The sequence below is a fragment of the Sarcophilus harrisii genome, chromosome X (assembly GCF_902635505.1).
Source record: "Sarcophilus harrisii chromosome X, mSarHar1.11, whole genome shotgun sequence".
Lineage (NCBI taxonomy): Eukaryota > Metazoa > Chordata > Mammalia > Dasyuromorphia > Dasyuridae > Sarcophilus > Sarcophilus harrisii.
The window spans coordinates 44,807,915-44,825,694 of record NC_045432.1 but is presented as its reverse complement, the minus strand read 5'-3'; positions in this window follow the sequence as shown (position 1 = coordinate 44,825,694).

Here is a 17,780-nt window from a genome sequence, read left to right as displayed (position 1 = left end):
ACTTAACTCTGCCTCAATTTCTCAGCTATAAAATGAAGAAGGAAACAACAAAACCACTTCAGCATCTTTGCCCAAACTCCAAATAGGGTCACGATGAGTAAAACACCCCTGAAACAACTAGACAACAACAAAATCTTTGATCAAATAAGTCTACTATTTCACAACATCTCTCTCTCCTGCCACTAAGTCAAAATATATGTATTTGTATTAAATTATACTTGTGATGTAAACTGTGTCCCCTTTGATCTTTGGGGGAATGGTGGTCCTGGGAGAGGTCCCACCCTCCTATTCATAGGGAAACTCCCAGATAGTAATCTCATTCAATTCAATTGGAAATCTTGGCCTGGGGCATAATCACTATCTTCTATTGGATTGAAAATTGGTCCCTCAAATTGCTCTCTGGCTCAGGGCAACAAAAATCCAATATAATCAAAAGCTGTGTGCTCAAACCTTTGCAAAAATCCTAACAGGATTTTGCCTGCTAAGAAACTTGTTTTCTTAGTGTGATAAACCCATTTTTTTTGCTACAAACCTTGCACCTATATTCATTCGGGTTTGTGAATACTTTCACAAAGCCTGCGACCAGCCAGGGGATGCCATTGCTGTTAAGGGATCTCTCAACCCTCATTTCTCACACCTCAACATTTGGTGGCCCGTCCCCAAAATTTTGGCCGAGGTTAGCTTTCTCTTGCTGTTGTCTGGGACACCCAAATACCCGGGAAGGTTTGGGCTGTCAGGAGCACCACTCTCCAGCAGAATTCTTTGCCTGGGGACGTCCAGACTGGGAATTGCTGAAATTTTGACAAGAGTTCCCTTAACCATGGAACTTCCGTCACCTCTCTCCCTCTGCAGTGATACTTGGGAGGACAGGGTGCTATAGAATCTGGGAAATCTAAGACTTGTGGCAAAATGGGACAATAACAGGATTTTACCCACTAAGAAAGTTGTTTTCTTAGTGTAATAAACCCATTGTTTGTGGCAAAAAATTCACCTATATTCATTTGGGTTTGCAAATTCTTTTGCAAAGCCTGTGACCAGCCAGGGGATGTCATTGCTGTCAGGGAAGCTCTCAACCCTCATTTCTCACACCTCTACGCTTGGAATACAGCCGATTTGGGAGTAGTTACTTGCTAAACACTTTTTAAATTGTAAATGATCTGCTTGTGGTAAGACACATGGTATAAAGCAGACCTGGACATGACTTAGCATTGCATGTGAAATAAATCACTGAATACCTCTTGCTCTTGCCCTAGCCTACACGATTCTCACAGTAAATTAATATAGTAATGCCTGAGGCTCATAAATATCAATATTTTGGCATTATGTTAGGATAGCCAGTGGGAATTTCTAAGATATCTCATAATATTTTTTGAAACAACAGGCCACAATTCCGTATCAAAAAAGGTGGGAGAATATCAAGACTTGTTCCTAAATTAATTTCAAAAATTGGCATGAGTTTCATACATCTATATCTTTACTCCAATTTCCATGATATTCTTTAAGCCTTGGTCACTTCTCTTGGTCATCATCCTCCTCTACTATTAAGTGAGCCCAGCTTCCTTTTTGGTTACTTCCCAATTATCTACTTATTTTTGGAAGGATAATTATGCAGGTGAGACATTTCCTTTTAGATTCTAATTAACTACATATGCATATTAAAGGACAAATAGTGTGGGTTAGCAAGTAACAGAGTGAGTGACCTTGCCCCTGACTCCTGACCTAGTGTCTTTATATTTTCTGAGTTTATATGAGAACAAGGAAGATCCTTCACATATAAAAAGTAGGGGAACTAAGATGGAAGTGATTGAAGACATGAACAAACAACTCTCAAAAGAAGAACTGCATACAAAAATTATTTAAAATAATTAATATAGGCCCCATTCTAAGTCTGCTATCCTAAGTCTTACTTGCAAATTGTCAGAAAGTGGCTGATTACTATTCTTAAGTGTTCCAGAAAAATAATCCTGAAATCTGAAGTTTCTAAAATACTGTCTATTTCCATTTGCATGCTTCCTATTAACATTAGTGATCTAAACTTCAACTACCTTTTATAAAAGGGTATTTTCTAAGATGGTATACAGTAAGAACAATTAGAATAAAACTTCTTTAAAAAAAAGTCTGTGATTTGTTACACAATATATGGTAGTAAATGACCATAGTAATCTAGTATTTGATAAACTTAATGATCCCAGCTTTGGGGCAAGAAGTCACTATTTGACGGAAACTAAGGAAAACTGAAAAGCAGTCTTGCAAAAACTAGGTGTACACCAACTCATCACTATATACCCAGATGAGCTCAAAATAGGTACATATTTTAGAAATAAAGGGTAATATTATGAGCAATTGGGGGGGAGCATGCAAAAATTTACATATCATATCTATAGAGAAGGGAAGAATTTATGACCATACAAGATAAAGATCACAGAAGGTAAAATTAATAATTTTGATAATATTTTTCCTTTATTTTTCCCTGATTGATTCCATCTTAAATTCTACACAGAGAATATTCAAAATCAACTCAACCAACATGCTATGCAATATACATCTTTTCCATGATCAAAATAATGCTTTATTTTTATTTTACTATGAACAATGAAGATATATATCATGAATGTTCTGATTAATTCTATGTCACACTATAAACCCCTCTACCCATTTTTTATAATAACTTTTTTTTTTTTTTCAGGCCTGGAGAGACTTACATGAACTGATGCTGAGTGAAATGAGCAGGACCAGGAGATCATTATATACTTCAACAACAATACTATATGATGACCAGTTCTGATGGACCTGGCCATCCTCAGCAACGAGATCAACCAAATCATTTCCAGTGGAGCAGTAATGAACTGAACCAGCTATGCCCAGAGAAAGAACTCTGGGAGATGACTAAAAACCATGACATTGAATTCCCAATCCCTATATTTATGCGCACCTGCATTTTTGATTTCCTTCACAAGCTAATTGTACAATATTTCAGAGTCTGATTCTTTTTATACAGCAAAATAACGTTTTGGTCATGTATACTTATTGTGTATCTAATTTATATTTTAATGTATTTAACATCTACTGGTCATCCTGCCATCTAGGGGAGGGGGTGGGGAGTAAGAGGTGAAAAATTGGAACAAGAGGTTTGTTAATGCTGTAAAGTTACCCATGCATATAATCTGTAAATAAAAGGCTATTAAAAAAAACCAAAAAACTTTTTTTTTCCTTGGAGGAAGCAATAGGTGGCCCCTTTTCATGTGAATATCAACACCTTATTCCTTTGATGATATTTCATCTGGGAACATTCCCTATCCATCACTCTTTCCTTCTTTAATCTCTGTTTAACTGCTGAAATTAGAAGTATTCTCAGATCTGCCCTAGTCTTAAAAACAAAAGAAAAAGTCAAGAATACCTGTAATATATGCTACTTCTCCCCTCCCCCCATGCTATCACCCTACAGTTCTCTCCTTTTCACTGCCAATCTCCTGAAAAAGTAGCCTACTTACTTTGCCTCCACTTCTATCACTTTTCAGCACCCTTCATTTTGGTTTCTACCCTGTTCCTTAACCAAGGTTACCAAGGATATCTCATTATTAAATCCAAAGGTTCTCATTCTTCTTGCCTTGAATACTTTATCTGACACCATTTACTGCTCTCTCCTTCTACATACTCTGTTTAGTACTCATGCCATTGCCCTCACCTTTTACTACTCTTTTTTAGTATCTTTTACTAGTTCATCATCTGTGTCTCCTTCCCCGCTAAATGTGATAGTCCTTCACGACTCTGCTGTTAAGTCAGATTTGCAGGCATGGTGACTTACCAGCCTTCACAGATTCAATTTTCATCTCTTTGAAGATTACTCCCCCACATACAAATCATTCCTCAGTCCTAGTCCTACATTATCAATTGTTTGGAGGACATTTCCAAGTGGATGTCTCATTGGCACCCCAACCTCAACATGATCAAAATAGAAGCCATTTTTCTTCTTGAATAATTCTTCCCCAATTATTGTAAAGGGCACTACCATTCTGACAATTACCTGAGTTGTTAATTTGTGAGTCTTTACTTATTTTTTTTCCCTTCTTTTTTAGCTCCCATGTCCAAGTAGATGTTAAATCTTATTGATTCTATCTTCATAACATCTCTAAATTAAGCATTTTTTCTCGTCTCACATCATTGCCACCAGCCTTTCATCACCTCTTTCCTTGCCAATTTTACTACTCTCTTAATATTTCCCCCTGCTTCCAGTCTTTCTTTTCCAAATCAGATAATTGCCCATAAAACTCACCTTTTTTTATTATCTCTGGGATGACATACAAATTCTTCAATTTGGTGTTTAAAAAACTACCATCTCAGAATTTGAGATTAGCAAAAGGACATCTGAGGTCACCCACTCCAACTTATACTCTGAAAGGAATTCCAATTATAATATATGCTTGACCAATTAGATTAATGGAACATGCTGTTATCAGCTTATTTCACATTTCTCTCCACGTACTATTTGCTATAGTCATATTGTATGGCTTACCATTCACTGAATTTGATAAACAATTTAATAATATATTTTTTCCCAATTACATATAAAAGCAATTGAAATATTTTAAAATATTTTTTGTTTCTAAATCATTGCCCTTCCTTCTTCTCCTTCCCATTCCCCGAGACAGTGGTACAAAACATATTTCCCTATTTAGGGATGTTGTAAAAGAAAACAGACAAAACAAGAAAAAATAAAATAGAAATTAGCTTTCCTACATTCTCCATTCAGACAGTTCTTTCTCTGGAAGTGAATATTCTCATTATTAGTCCCTTTAGAATTGAATTTTTACATTGCTTTAGAATTTACATTGCTAAGAATAGCTAAGTCTTTCACAGTTGATCATCTGATTCTGCTTATTTCATTTTGAATCAGTTCATATATGTCTTTCCAGGTTTTTATGAAATTGTACTGCTCATCATTTCTTATATCATAATATTATTTCTTCACAATCATATATCACAACTTGTTCAATCATTCCCCAATTGATTTAATTCTTCTCTACTGCAAAAAGAAATGCTATTAATATTTTTGGTGCATATAGGTTATCTATTTATTTGTTTATTTTGCTTCTTTAGAATACAGGCCTAGTAATATTGCTGGGTCAAAAGTTATGTACAGTTTTTTTATGCCCTTTAAGCATGCTTCCTTCAGAATTTTTGGGTCAATTCACAACTTTATCAACATTGCATTAGTGTCCCAATTTTCTCGCACATCTTCCAACATTTGCTACTTTTCTTTTCTATAATATTATACAATCTATAGATATGAGTTGGTACCACAGAACTGTTTTAATTTGTGTTTCTCTAATCAATAGGGATTTAAATTTCTTTCAAAGATAGTTTCGAGTACTTCATCTGATAACTTTTACCTGTTTATATATTTTGACTCTTTATCAAGTGGGAAATGACTTGTATTCTTATTAATTTGACTCACTCAGCTTTTCCAGTTTTGTGCTGTCTTTCTAATCTTGATATTGATTTTGTCTGTGTGATTTTTTAAAATGTAGTGTAGTTGAAATTTTTCATTTTATATCCTATAATATTCTCTCTCGTGTTTGGTTATAAATTCTTCCTTTCTCCATAGATCCTAACTGGTAAACTTTTCCTTGCTCACCTCATTTGCTTATCTTATCATCCTTTATAACTAAATCATGTACTATTTTTTTTGATCTTATGTTGGTATAAAGTATGAGATATTGATCCATGTCTAGTTTCTTTGAAACTGCTTTCCAATTTTCGCAGTAATTATATCCATGTATTTGGACGAGCTATTTTTCACATCTGGAATATACTCCTTCCTCATCTTTACCTCTAAGAATACATTTCTTTCTTTCTTTCTTTCTTTCTTTTTTTTTTTTTAATACCCAGTTAATGGACACCATCCTCTGGAAAGACTTTATTTTTTCTAGTTGTTTTTTTTCTGCCTATCTTTCAATTTCTCTTTTGTTTGGTTATCTGTGTAAATGTCTTTCTCTAGCAGCATGTGAATTCCTAAAAGACAAGGATTCTCAGTGCATCATCATTGCCTAACAGTGGCAAATAGCAGATACTTAATTCAACCATTTTAGTTGTTTAAATGCAGAAATATGCAAAGTGATTTAATGGAATGGGAGATTTCTGAAGCAGAAATTCTAATCAAAGCAGATTTCTAATCAAAAAGATTAGGAAAAAGTTCGAATCAAAACAAATTTCTTATCAAAAGTCCTACATTCTAATGTTTGTTCTGCCACTCCTGGGTTTTATGACATGATTTTTGCAAATCTCATCTCTCTTCTCTGTTTCCTCTTCTGTAGATAACCTCTGATGTTCCTTCTAGCTCTGATAATTTTTATTTTCCTAACTTATTATAGGAGTAAACCTGAAATTATTAGAAGGAATCCTACCACCTTGTAGCTAGAGAGTGAAATTTCTCTTGAGGTTATGGGAGATGCTTTCTCCTAGAGAAGGTAAAGAAAGAAGCTGTTCCAATAGTGCTTTCAAGGTGCTGAAAGATTATATTTTAGGAAGCCAAGGTCATAGTTTCTATGTGGTAGATATTTTTCTAACACATGTCACAAGTTATGCACCACACTTAGAAGAGGTTGATTTTGTGATCTAAAGAATATGAATACCTTTCCCCAAAACCTATGAATGCTATTTTTTTTTTTAATTTAATAGCCTTTTATTTACAGGATATATACATGAGTAACTTTACAGCATTAACAATTGCCATACCTCTTGTTCCAATTTTTCACCTCTTACCACCCCCCACCCCCTCCCCTAGATGGCAGGATGACCAGTAGATGTTAAATATATTAAAATATAAATTAGATACACAATAAGTATACATGACCAAAACGTTATTTTGCTGTACAAAAAGAATCAGACTCTGAAATATTGTAATATGGCAGAAACTAGGCATTGATCCATACTTAACGCCGTACACCAAGATAAGGTCAAAATGGGTTCATGACCTAGGCATAAAGAATGAAATTATTAATAAATTAGAAGAACATAGGATAGTTTACCTCTCAGACCTGTGGAAGGGGAAGGTCTTTATGACCAAAGCAGAACTAGAGATCATTACTGATCACAAAATAGAAAATTTGGATTATACCAAACTGAAAAGTTTTTGTATGAATGCTATTTTAATGGAAAATGGTCAGACTGAAGTCCAATATCATAATAAACAATCTTTCTTATAACAAATTAATACTTTTTAAAGTGCAAAAATAATTTTCCATTCAAATGTGAGCCAATTATAGATTGGTCTGGAGCAAGTCAGAGGAATTAATTGTAGACCCAAAATCATTAGATCCAGAAATATTCTTTGTCCTGGAAATGTGCTAGTTATGAGACTATATCAGTCACTTATTTCTTTTTCTTTTTAATTTTTTTTAAATAAAAAAATTGTAACTTCCTTTTTGACCCTAGATTCTTTCACCTATAATATGGGAACAATATCCAGTTTTGAGTTGCAATGTATTTTGTATACCATTAGTCTTTTTTAAGTAGAAGCCATTATAGTAATATCCTTGTCTTTTTTTTTTTTTTTCCCTGAGGCAATTGGGAATAAGTGACTTGCCCAGGGTCACACAGGGTAACACAAGTGTTAAGTGTCTGAGACCAGATTTGAACTCAGGTCATCCTGAGTTCAGGGCAGGTGCTCTATACACTGTACCACCTAACTGCTCCTCTTATGTCATTTTAAAAATATTTTCCTGCCTGCCCACTTGAATAAAAATGAAAATGACACTAGAAGGAGAAGAGTAAAGTATATCTGACCTTTTTTCTTTTGTAATAGACATGTGACAAGTCTGTTTGTTCTTTCTGTCTTTCTGTCTCCTTATCACAGGCAGTATCTAAGAATTTCACCCACTTCTCATTCTTAAGTTGAGTTCCTGGTGTTCATTGAAATAATCATTCATGCCTGAGGATCACAGCTTCTCCTTAGCCTACTGTTTTATTTTCCTCCTTGGGCTGTATGGTCTCCCTCTTCAATCCCCCCCCCCCCCCCCCCCTCCCGCTTTTTTTTTCCTTTCTCAAAATCCTGCAATCTCTCCAGGGTTGTTCTTTTATCAGATGTAATCTCTGCACACACAGTTTCAAGGTAAGCCCACTCATTTCACCCTAGTCAATCAAGAGCAGACACACTCGGTTAATTGTATTATGGCCCTTTGTCCCCCAACAGAATGAACTCAGGCTTAACCTGCATAACAGAATGTCCACTTCTCAGAAATCAGCTGGCTAGTTTAGATTTCACATTCTAAGAGAATGCTCAGTAGAGGCAATGTCCATAGTCACAGATTTAGCACTTGTGTGGTCTTCTAAGGCCTATAGGGGCATAGAAATAAGCGGTGCTACCAAAAGATAAGTAGATCACTTATAGAACAACCCAAACTTTACTAAGCCAGGAACTTTTTGTACTTTGGTGATAGTAATGAATCTGAGGGAGAGAGGAGGAGAGAGAGGGAGAGAAGCTACCAGCTGAATGAGGGTAGATTGAAAATATAGGGAATTCACAGAATTAGAAATCACTTTGTCTAACCTTTACTTGGATTGGAATAACATCTGCTACATCCCTAAGAAATATTCATTTAGATTTCTCTTGAAGATCTTCAGTAATAAAAAACTTACTACCTTATGAGGCAGACTTTTCTATTTTTGGATAACTCTAAGTGTTAAAGAATATTTTCTTTTTTATCAAGCTGACCTTTGTCTTTTTGCAATTTTGGCACATTATTCCTAGTTCTGTTCTCTGGGGTACAGCAAAACAAGCTTAAGTTCTCTTCAGTGTGAAATTTCATTCAAATAATTGAAGAAAGATTTTAGATGTCTTTTATATCTCTCCAAGTACAAAAATCCTGGTTCCTTCAGTCAACCGTCATAGAACCTAAATTCTAGTCGTCTAATAAAGACTATTCCATGGAATTGCCCACCCCCAACTCCCCAAATTCATGTAGATCCACTATTCAACTTTGTCTACAAAATGGCTCTGCTCAAGTCATTTAATTACAGAGGAATGGGTAAATACTTGTTTTTAACATTTCTGTGTGTGCAGTGCAATAAGCCTTGGGTTTGGAATTAGAAGATTATATTTGAATCAGAGCTATTCAGTGTAGTAGCTATCAAAATTAGAAAAATTCATGTACCTCTCAGGGCTTCAATTATCTCATCTTGCCAATTTATACCAGATTTATATTGTATAAGCTAACATGTATTGTCATATCCAAAAGAACTTTATTTTTCTCTGATATGAGTGTGAATGAGATAAAGGTTGAGACTGGAAGAGAGGGAACAGAAGAAGGTCACGAAATTTGTCTTGGAGAATGGCCATAATTGATGCAATATCAGAGAGAAAAGCCAGCCTAGAGGGCAAATGAGTCTGTGGATGCCTTGAAGTGTTATTTCTTTTTTATTCTTAAAAACTCATACAAACTTTGTTCTGCTTTCATCTTTATAACTTACTTTAAAGATCACAGTGGAGTTCTTCTTTCTCTCTAAGTCTTGCAATAGCCTTTGGCCAAAAGTAATAAAAATCTTATCTGACCATAAATCATAGAATCCCAGAACTTTAGAATTGAAAAGGACCTTAGAGAAAAGCTAGTTCAATTCCCTCATTTTCAAAGAGAGAGAACTGCGACCAATAAAGACAGATACTCAGAATACTATTCCATTTGGAAACTGTGGAAACGGCATATTCCCATTGTCAATATGCAGAGGTTGTTGTGTATCCTTCAAAGATGGATACTTTTTTCCCATTACCATATCACAGCCCCTTCTATCCTCATGGCCCTACTCCATGTTTATCAAATGTCTACATTGTAGGATACTTCTCCACAGATCTGATACCATGAACTCATGAACTAGATAAGTTACTTAATCCAAATTTGGATTATCTGAAAGCAGATTTAGTAACAGCAGTGACTCTGTGTGTACATGTACATGTATGTATGTATGCATATATATGTATATATAAAAAATAGCTTTTTTATTAAGCTGTGCAGTAGTCTGCTGTACACTGAATATACAAGAATAATATTATAATAATTACTTCTAGAGAAATTTCTATCTGACCTCCACAAAAGAGAGATTAGAAAAATAAGTCACAAGGGGGCAGCTAGGTGATGCAGTGAATGGAGCACCAGCCCTGAAGTCAGGAGGACCCGAGTCACTTAACCCCAATTGCCTCAGCCAAAAAAAAAAGTCACAATTAGCATATTTCATATAATTATTTTATACAGTTACATAATTATGTGGATAATATTGAAAATAAATGAATAATATCAGGACATCAACTAGTCTGAGGATAGTTTCTATCTGAATGCCATCAAAACTAAAGAAGAATGAGTTAATGTTAATAAACATAATCAAATGAAAAACAATAAAGCTTCCAAATCATGAAAACTATTAATATTATGAATGACAGCATAATTACATCGTAGGAAATGAATGAAACTCCAGCTTATCTATAAGTCTGGGATTTAGCAGGTTTAGATAAGATCCAGAATTATTGGCTCAAGCACGAGACCAATAGAACATGACTCAAGTTACCAGCAAAGCACTTTGCCTGCCTCACCTCAGACAAAAGAGTGAAATCATTCATTAATCATTTTTCACATAATAAAATTCATTTTATATTTACTAACAAAGTTGGAAAATACCATTCACTCCTTCCCTAAATATAGGTCGATTATGTGTTTTAGAAATTATATAAAAATTTACAAATTGCATCAACTCAAAACATCTATAAATACAAGAAAATACTATATTGACTAAAAAAGAAAAAAGTGTGTGCTTTAAAAAAAAAAAGTCCAGGGTGTCAAAAACATCCTATAATTAATTGAGCAATTATTGAATGGGCCTTCTGAAAACATTTAACATCTTCACTGACTATGACATCATAAAAATTTTGGCGAAGTTCCACACTGATGTCTTCTTCTTTTCCTACTGAAAATATACAAAATAGACTAGTGTAGTGGTAACTGTAGATTATTTGATATCCACATGGGGAAAAATACTGTTGCTAATATTTACCAACACATTAATGTCAAGAATTTTTAAAAAATATGTTATTTTTCAGTGGGACAATTTAAGTGCATTATGTCTCTGCTTAGCCTTAAATACATTATTGCCTTTCCTAAATACAACTGATTATTTTCTCTAAGTTTAAAGGAAGCTTTTGCCAAAACATTTTATCAGTCATTTGATGTATGTAGATGGCAGTGAGTTGCAAGGATTTGCTAAATAGAACCATAAGAATTTATGATTGCAATTGAGGAACAAGCTGTCATTCCCTCAAAATAGAGACAGTTTACCTTTAAGGAACATAGATTTATTATTGATAAATTCAGATTTTGAAAATAAATGATGTTAGAGATTTTGTAACTCATGATGGCAGAACGTGCACATGTAGCATCTACTGGGTCTGCTGTGTTGAACCTCAATCTTTGTCAGCACTTGCTGGCCTGACCTTCCTTCCATCTTTTCCACTTTGATCCCAACAATATTGACACAGGATGGCTAAGAAAGAGTAATGGATCAGTGGAATAGGTCAGATATACATGTCACAGTAATTAATGACTATAGTAATCTAGTATTTGATAACCCCCCCCCCCCCCAAATTCCAGCTTCTGGAATAAGAACAAACTATTTCAAAAAAATGTATAGGAAAACTGAAAAATAAGATGTCAGAAACTTGACATAGACCTACATCTTGCAACCTGTAAGGTCAAAATAGGTAAATGATTTTGGTGTAAAGAGTGATAACTTAAGCAAATTAGTTAACTATCAGATCTTTGGAGAATGCAGAAATTTAAGACCAAAGAAGAGCTAGAGAACATTATGAAATGCAAAATGGACAACTTTGATTACATTAAATTTAGAAGTTTTTGCACAAACAAAACCAAATGCAAACAAGATTAAAAGGGAAGACCTCATTATAAAGAACTGTGTCAAATTTATAAGAATACACCTAATGACAAAGGATTGTTCCATCAGTCAATTCAGACCAAATCTCTAACTCAGATCATGATTTGGCTTTGTCCTTATCTTGAGCCTTGTTCATTGTGGTTAGAAGGAAGAGAAACATTGCCAAAATATGGAGCTTACTGAAGTGGGCATGATAAGAAAATATTTTTCTGTGGGATGCTTGTGAAAATAAACTGAAACACCAATTTACTCATGGTGACTGACATTTCAGCAGAATTGAAAATTATGATTTTTTTTTCTTTCTTTTATTTGGCTCAGCAACTAGGAGGGCAATATGTGGAAAACAGTTGCAGTTTTTTCTCATGATTTTTTTTCAGCTTGAATCACTTAGACATCATGAGTGTGTTTATGTTCACCATAGAATGGGAGAGCACAATACATCTTATGGGATCACTGAATGCTCATAATTCCAGCCATGATATCCAACCGTATTCCATTTCCAAAGGAGAAAAAAGGGGCTGATTTTTGATTCAGAGGACAAACAGAATGAAGAAGGACTTGAGTCCCTGTCATTTAAGGAAGAAAGAACCCATAAATATTTTACATTATGAAAGCAAATGTTAGAAATTATGTAACTTGCCATAGCAAAATGCAGAAATTCTGAAGAGGGGAAGACTAGAGAGGAGAAATAGCTTTCTTCATGTACTTTTAAACAGTGGTTATGTGAAAATTTAATTATATTTGTTCTGTCTTTTCCCAGAGGATAGAACTAGGAGGAGTGAGTGAATGTGGGGGAAAAAAGACAATGAAAAGTAGAGATATTATTATAATTTTTTCTGTCCCAAAGTAGAATGTACAACCTCAAAGGTTACTATGTTCCCAGTGAAATGGGGTGTGTGTGTGAGCAAAGGCAAAATAAGCAAAAACTGGTATTCTGTGTGGAAATGAGATTCTCTTTTTCAGTGTGAGATCTCAGAGGTCTTGTGCAACTCTGAAATGCTGTGATTCTTTAAGTTTGTGATTTGATCAAGATTTCAGAAAATGGCAGAGCTTGGCTCACCTAGAACATCCTATTCAGAAGACATTACTCTTTTCATATGATCATAATCTGATTTTCTTAAAATATTTTAGACTTCTTCCAGACACATCCAGCACTAGAATATAATTTGGGAATGAGTTTTTGTGTTTTAGGACCTGGACATTTATCCTTGCTTTCTCATTATTAGATGCACACTCCCCCTCCCAATTACTTTGTTTTTACTACTATGGTGTTATGATTCCTTGAATTACTGTGAAATCATATGGTCTACATCTCTCTGTTTCATAGATCAAGAAATTGAGGCTGCTATGGGATATTTAGAGAATCCCAGAGAATCAAGTAAAAACAATTAGAAATGATTAACAACTTTAGAAAAGTTGCAGGACACAACATAAATTCACCTAAATCATTATCATTTCTGTTATGAACAAAGTCCAGCATCAAGAAATAGAGAAAATTTTCCATATTACTAGAATGGCTTTAATTTCATTGTCTAAAAATTGTCTGTTCATATCCTTTGACCATTTATCAATTGGGGAATGGCTTATATTTTTATAAATTTGAGTCAGTTCTCTATATAGTTTAGAAATAAGATCTTTATCAGAAACAATGGATATAAAACATTTTCCCCAGCTTTCTGCTTCTTTCCTAGTTTGGCTGCATTGATTTTGTTCCTGGCTTTGTCTTGGCAGATAGTTATCCTAATTGTTTATATTATCTACAATTATTTTAAATGGAATTTCTCTTTCTATCTCTTGCTGCTGAATTTTGCTAGGACACTAATATGTTGTTGGTAGAATTGTGAATTGATACAGCCATTCTGGAAAGCAATTTGGAACTATGCCTACAAGTCTATCAAACTGTGCATACCCTTTGATCCAGCAGTGTTATTACTGTTTGTATCCCAAAGAAATCATTAAAAGGGGGGAAGGATGCAAAAATGTTTCGAGCAACCCTTTTTGTAGTGACAAGGAACTAGAAATCAAGTGAATGCCCATCAGTTGGGGAAGGGCTGAATAAGTTATATTATATGAATTTAATTGAATATTATTGTTCTCTAAGAAATGATAAGCAGGATGATTTCAGAGAGCGGGGGGAAGACTTGCATGAAATGATGCTGAGTTAAGTGAGAAATAGAACCAGGAAATCAGAAAAACACTGTAACTGTAACTGCGAGATTGTGTGATGATCAACTATAATAAATTTAGCTCTTCCCAGCTATGCAGAGATCCAAGACAATTCCAATAGATTTTGAATGGAAAATACCATTCATATCTAGGAGGAGAAACATGGAAACTAAATGTGGATCAAAGCATGCTATTTTTACTTCTGTTGCCATTTCTATTGTTGTTTTCTCATGTTTTTTTTTTTCCATTTTGTTCTAAAAATTTCCCCCAAGATGACTCATGTTAAATATTGATTGCATGTGTATAATCTTAAAATAATAAGAGATTTCTATCAGTTTGCAAGGGAAGGCATCTGTGTGGAAGGTGGGATTTGTTATCTGAGTTAGAATAAATGATCTCTGTGGTCCCTTAGAATCAAAATTACTGTTACTGTGAGTAATTAACAAACATCTTTGATGAATAACGAGAAAAAAAAGTTTTACAGTACTTTTGAATGTACCACATGTTTGCTAACTTCTATATCAATATGATGGAATCTTTGCACTGGAAAGGACCTCAGAGCGAATGTTCAGGACATCCGTGAACAAGCATTCCCTTTAACTCCCCAACACATTGTCAATTGCTTCTTAAAACCTTCCAATGGTGGGGATCTCATTCTTCCTGTTCTCTAAGCAGTTTGACAGTACTGCATTTCAGACATGGAGAACAATGCAAAGATGTGGAGCCAAGAAATGGAATGCTGAGTAGGGAACAGAAACTAGGCCAGTATGGTAGGAACTGAGGGAACGTGAAGACGATGAAAGCCTCATCACTTTTAGGAAGCGGAGCTCAGGTTTGAAGCCAGATCTATTCCTTTTAAATCTGCTCAGCTAAGTAAGAACTGTATTGTACCAGCTGACACTGGAGACTTATATAACAAATATGACCATCAAGAACGCATACCTTATTCTACTAATGTATTCTGAATTTCCCAAACTGGCATATAAATCATCTGGCTCTTGTTCTTCCTGTCTCCTGGTCACAGTCAGTACATATGTGATATTGATTCTTTTTTTTTTCCCTCAAGAATGAGAAATATACATTTTATTTACTCTATAAGTGATTCCCAACATCCGTAAGCTAATTGTTGACAACATACATAGTGTTGGCTGCCAAAGAAATTAATACAGTGTGTTGCCTGAGGAGCTCAGCAAAATAAAATACACACACACACACACACACACACACACACACACACACTGATGCTAATGCTTTCGTTATCTCTAAGGGGCCTGAGAGAGAGAGAAACAAAGAGGAGGCCACTGCCTGAGTTACTGATGGCTTTGTCCCATTTAAAGAGTCAAGTGTGAATTCCTTGACATTGAAATTGACTCTTTGGGTAGAGGAAGACTCATAAAATTGAAATGTTTTAGATGAGGAAATGCGGAAAGACCAGGGGAGATATATTTGCTTGAATGCTTCTAGCAGAATAGTCTGCAAGTACTTTTAAAATGAAATATCTTTAAGTTGATGACCTAGGGCAACAAAATTCCTGCCTCCTCTATTATGGATGGCCCTTTATGAGAAGGATAGGTCCATCATCCCTGAAATATTTAGTGGCTTCTTTTGAACCAAGTAGCTTCTACTCCAAGGAAAATTATATCAGTGGGATAAGGAAGGAAGGATACAATTTCTTCTGGAAGGAAAACAAGAACTTTCTGCCCCCTGGAGGCTGATTTGTTGAAGAAAATTCCACACCGAGGGTATTTGTCATACCTAGTAAAGAATAGCAGGATTCAGAGCTAGAAGGGGTCTTTGAGATCATCCAAGTTCAAAGACATCTTGTTCTATAAGGAGAGAGGAGAAGAAAATGTGAGATTCAAAGAGGAGGAAGGGGCTGCCTCAAAGTTACAGAATTAGAAAATAGTAGAGTCACAATCTAAAGTCGATGTCAGAACTAAAGGGAGAAAGGGGGAAAGTCTTGATTGTTATGGCCAAAAGAGTATGGGAGATGAGAAACCTTCCTTTGAATTTTATCTTTTCCAGAAATTCACTCTGTTCTGGAACACATCTTACTACTTTTCAATGGTCTCAGTTGTAAAATCAGGCTATTGAACTAGGTGATCTCCTAGGAATCCTCTAATGCTCCAATTCTATGATTCTGTTAAATCACTTTTCCTCTCTGGTCCTCAGTTTCTTCATCTGTAAGATAAAATTAGTGGACCAAGTTTTTTGTTTGTTTGCTTGTTTTTTTGTTTTGTTTTGTTTTAAACAAAGAACTTTTTTGCTCTAGAATTCACTGGGTATGTAAAGCCTGAGAAACTGAGCAAGACAGAGATTAGAGACCAACTGAATAGTTTATTAAATGGAGAGATATACTGGGACCAGAATCCAGCCCTGAGTATCAGGACAGCAAGATTTGTATAGGATAACAAGAACAATGACATAATAGGGGAGGTACCTGGATGGGGGTAACCTAATGGGGGGAGGCACCTAGGATGACACAATGGAGGGAGATACTGGAGAGGTTACTGATGTTCTAATGATGTCTAAAATGGATAGACCTTTATCCTGTCAAACATTAAGAAGGAATGTCTATAACCTAAAGATATAAAACCTTTACCTAATCAAACATTAAGAGGGAAAGGTTATAACCTGAGGCAGAGTAACTAAATAGGAAATTTGAAGAAACTAGGTCAGGACATTAAAAGGAAACTGTGGCACAAAAAGTATAGGTCTAATTTACAATTTGTCCAATTCTCTACTTATATCTTTAGTGATTCCCTTGTGACACCAAAATAGGGAGCTGAATTAGGGTGCTGCTAAACCCTCAGGTTTCAAGAAAGGCCTAGGGAGGTTCCATCACATAGACCACTAACAGTTTAGCTCCACTTGATGAGGTTTGGAGGAAGGCAGAGAGTTGTGGAAACTTCTAGTTGGCACAGGTCCTTCATAAAAGAATTTTATGAACCCAAAAAGTTAGACTGACAAAAAGAAGTTAATTGGCACTGAGACGTCAGCTTTTGCTAGGAGGCTGACTTTTGATTGACAAAGTCTTGGCAGAGAGAGAAACAAGGGGTGTAGAGAAATCCTGTTGGAGATAAACAGGGGTGTGTTAATATTGAGAAGAGGGGGTCTCTTCTCACTGGGCAGGTTCCTGGCAGGCAGCTATGCCAAGGAGAGAGAGGAGTTCCTTGACAAGGCATGGTCCTGCTTTGGACCTCTGCCAGGTCCCGACAGAGAAGTAGATGAGAGAGATAAAGAGGGGTTAACGCTAAAAAGAGAATGTCTTCAAAGTGGGCAGGGGGTCCTTGCAAGCAACTATGCCAAGGAGAGGTCCCTTGGCATGGCATGATTCCTGCTTTTTAGGTCCTCTGCAAAGAAATGAGTTTAAAATTGCGATTTTTATAAGGAAATCAGAGACACAAGTTTCAAGGGAATGAAATTCCCTCAATGCTGTCACTGCCCCCGGCCTAGATTAGACCATTTACTGGGAATGGTCTTGAGCCAATTTTCAGCTCAATAGGGGTTAATAAAAATCTAGATCTCCAGCTAAACTACCTGAATTTAAGCTAAGTAGGGAGTGGTCTTGGACTCAACTAGTCCCACTAAGATAACAGAATGAAACAACTTTATCTGGATTCCCTGGGGCAGGTCTTTCACTGAGGCAAGAGTTCAAGGAGAATTTCTCCCCTTCAAGGAGT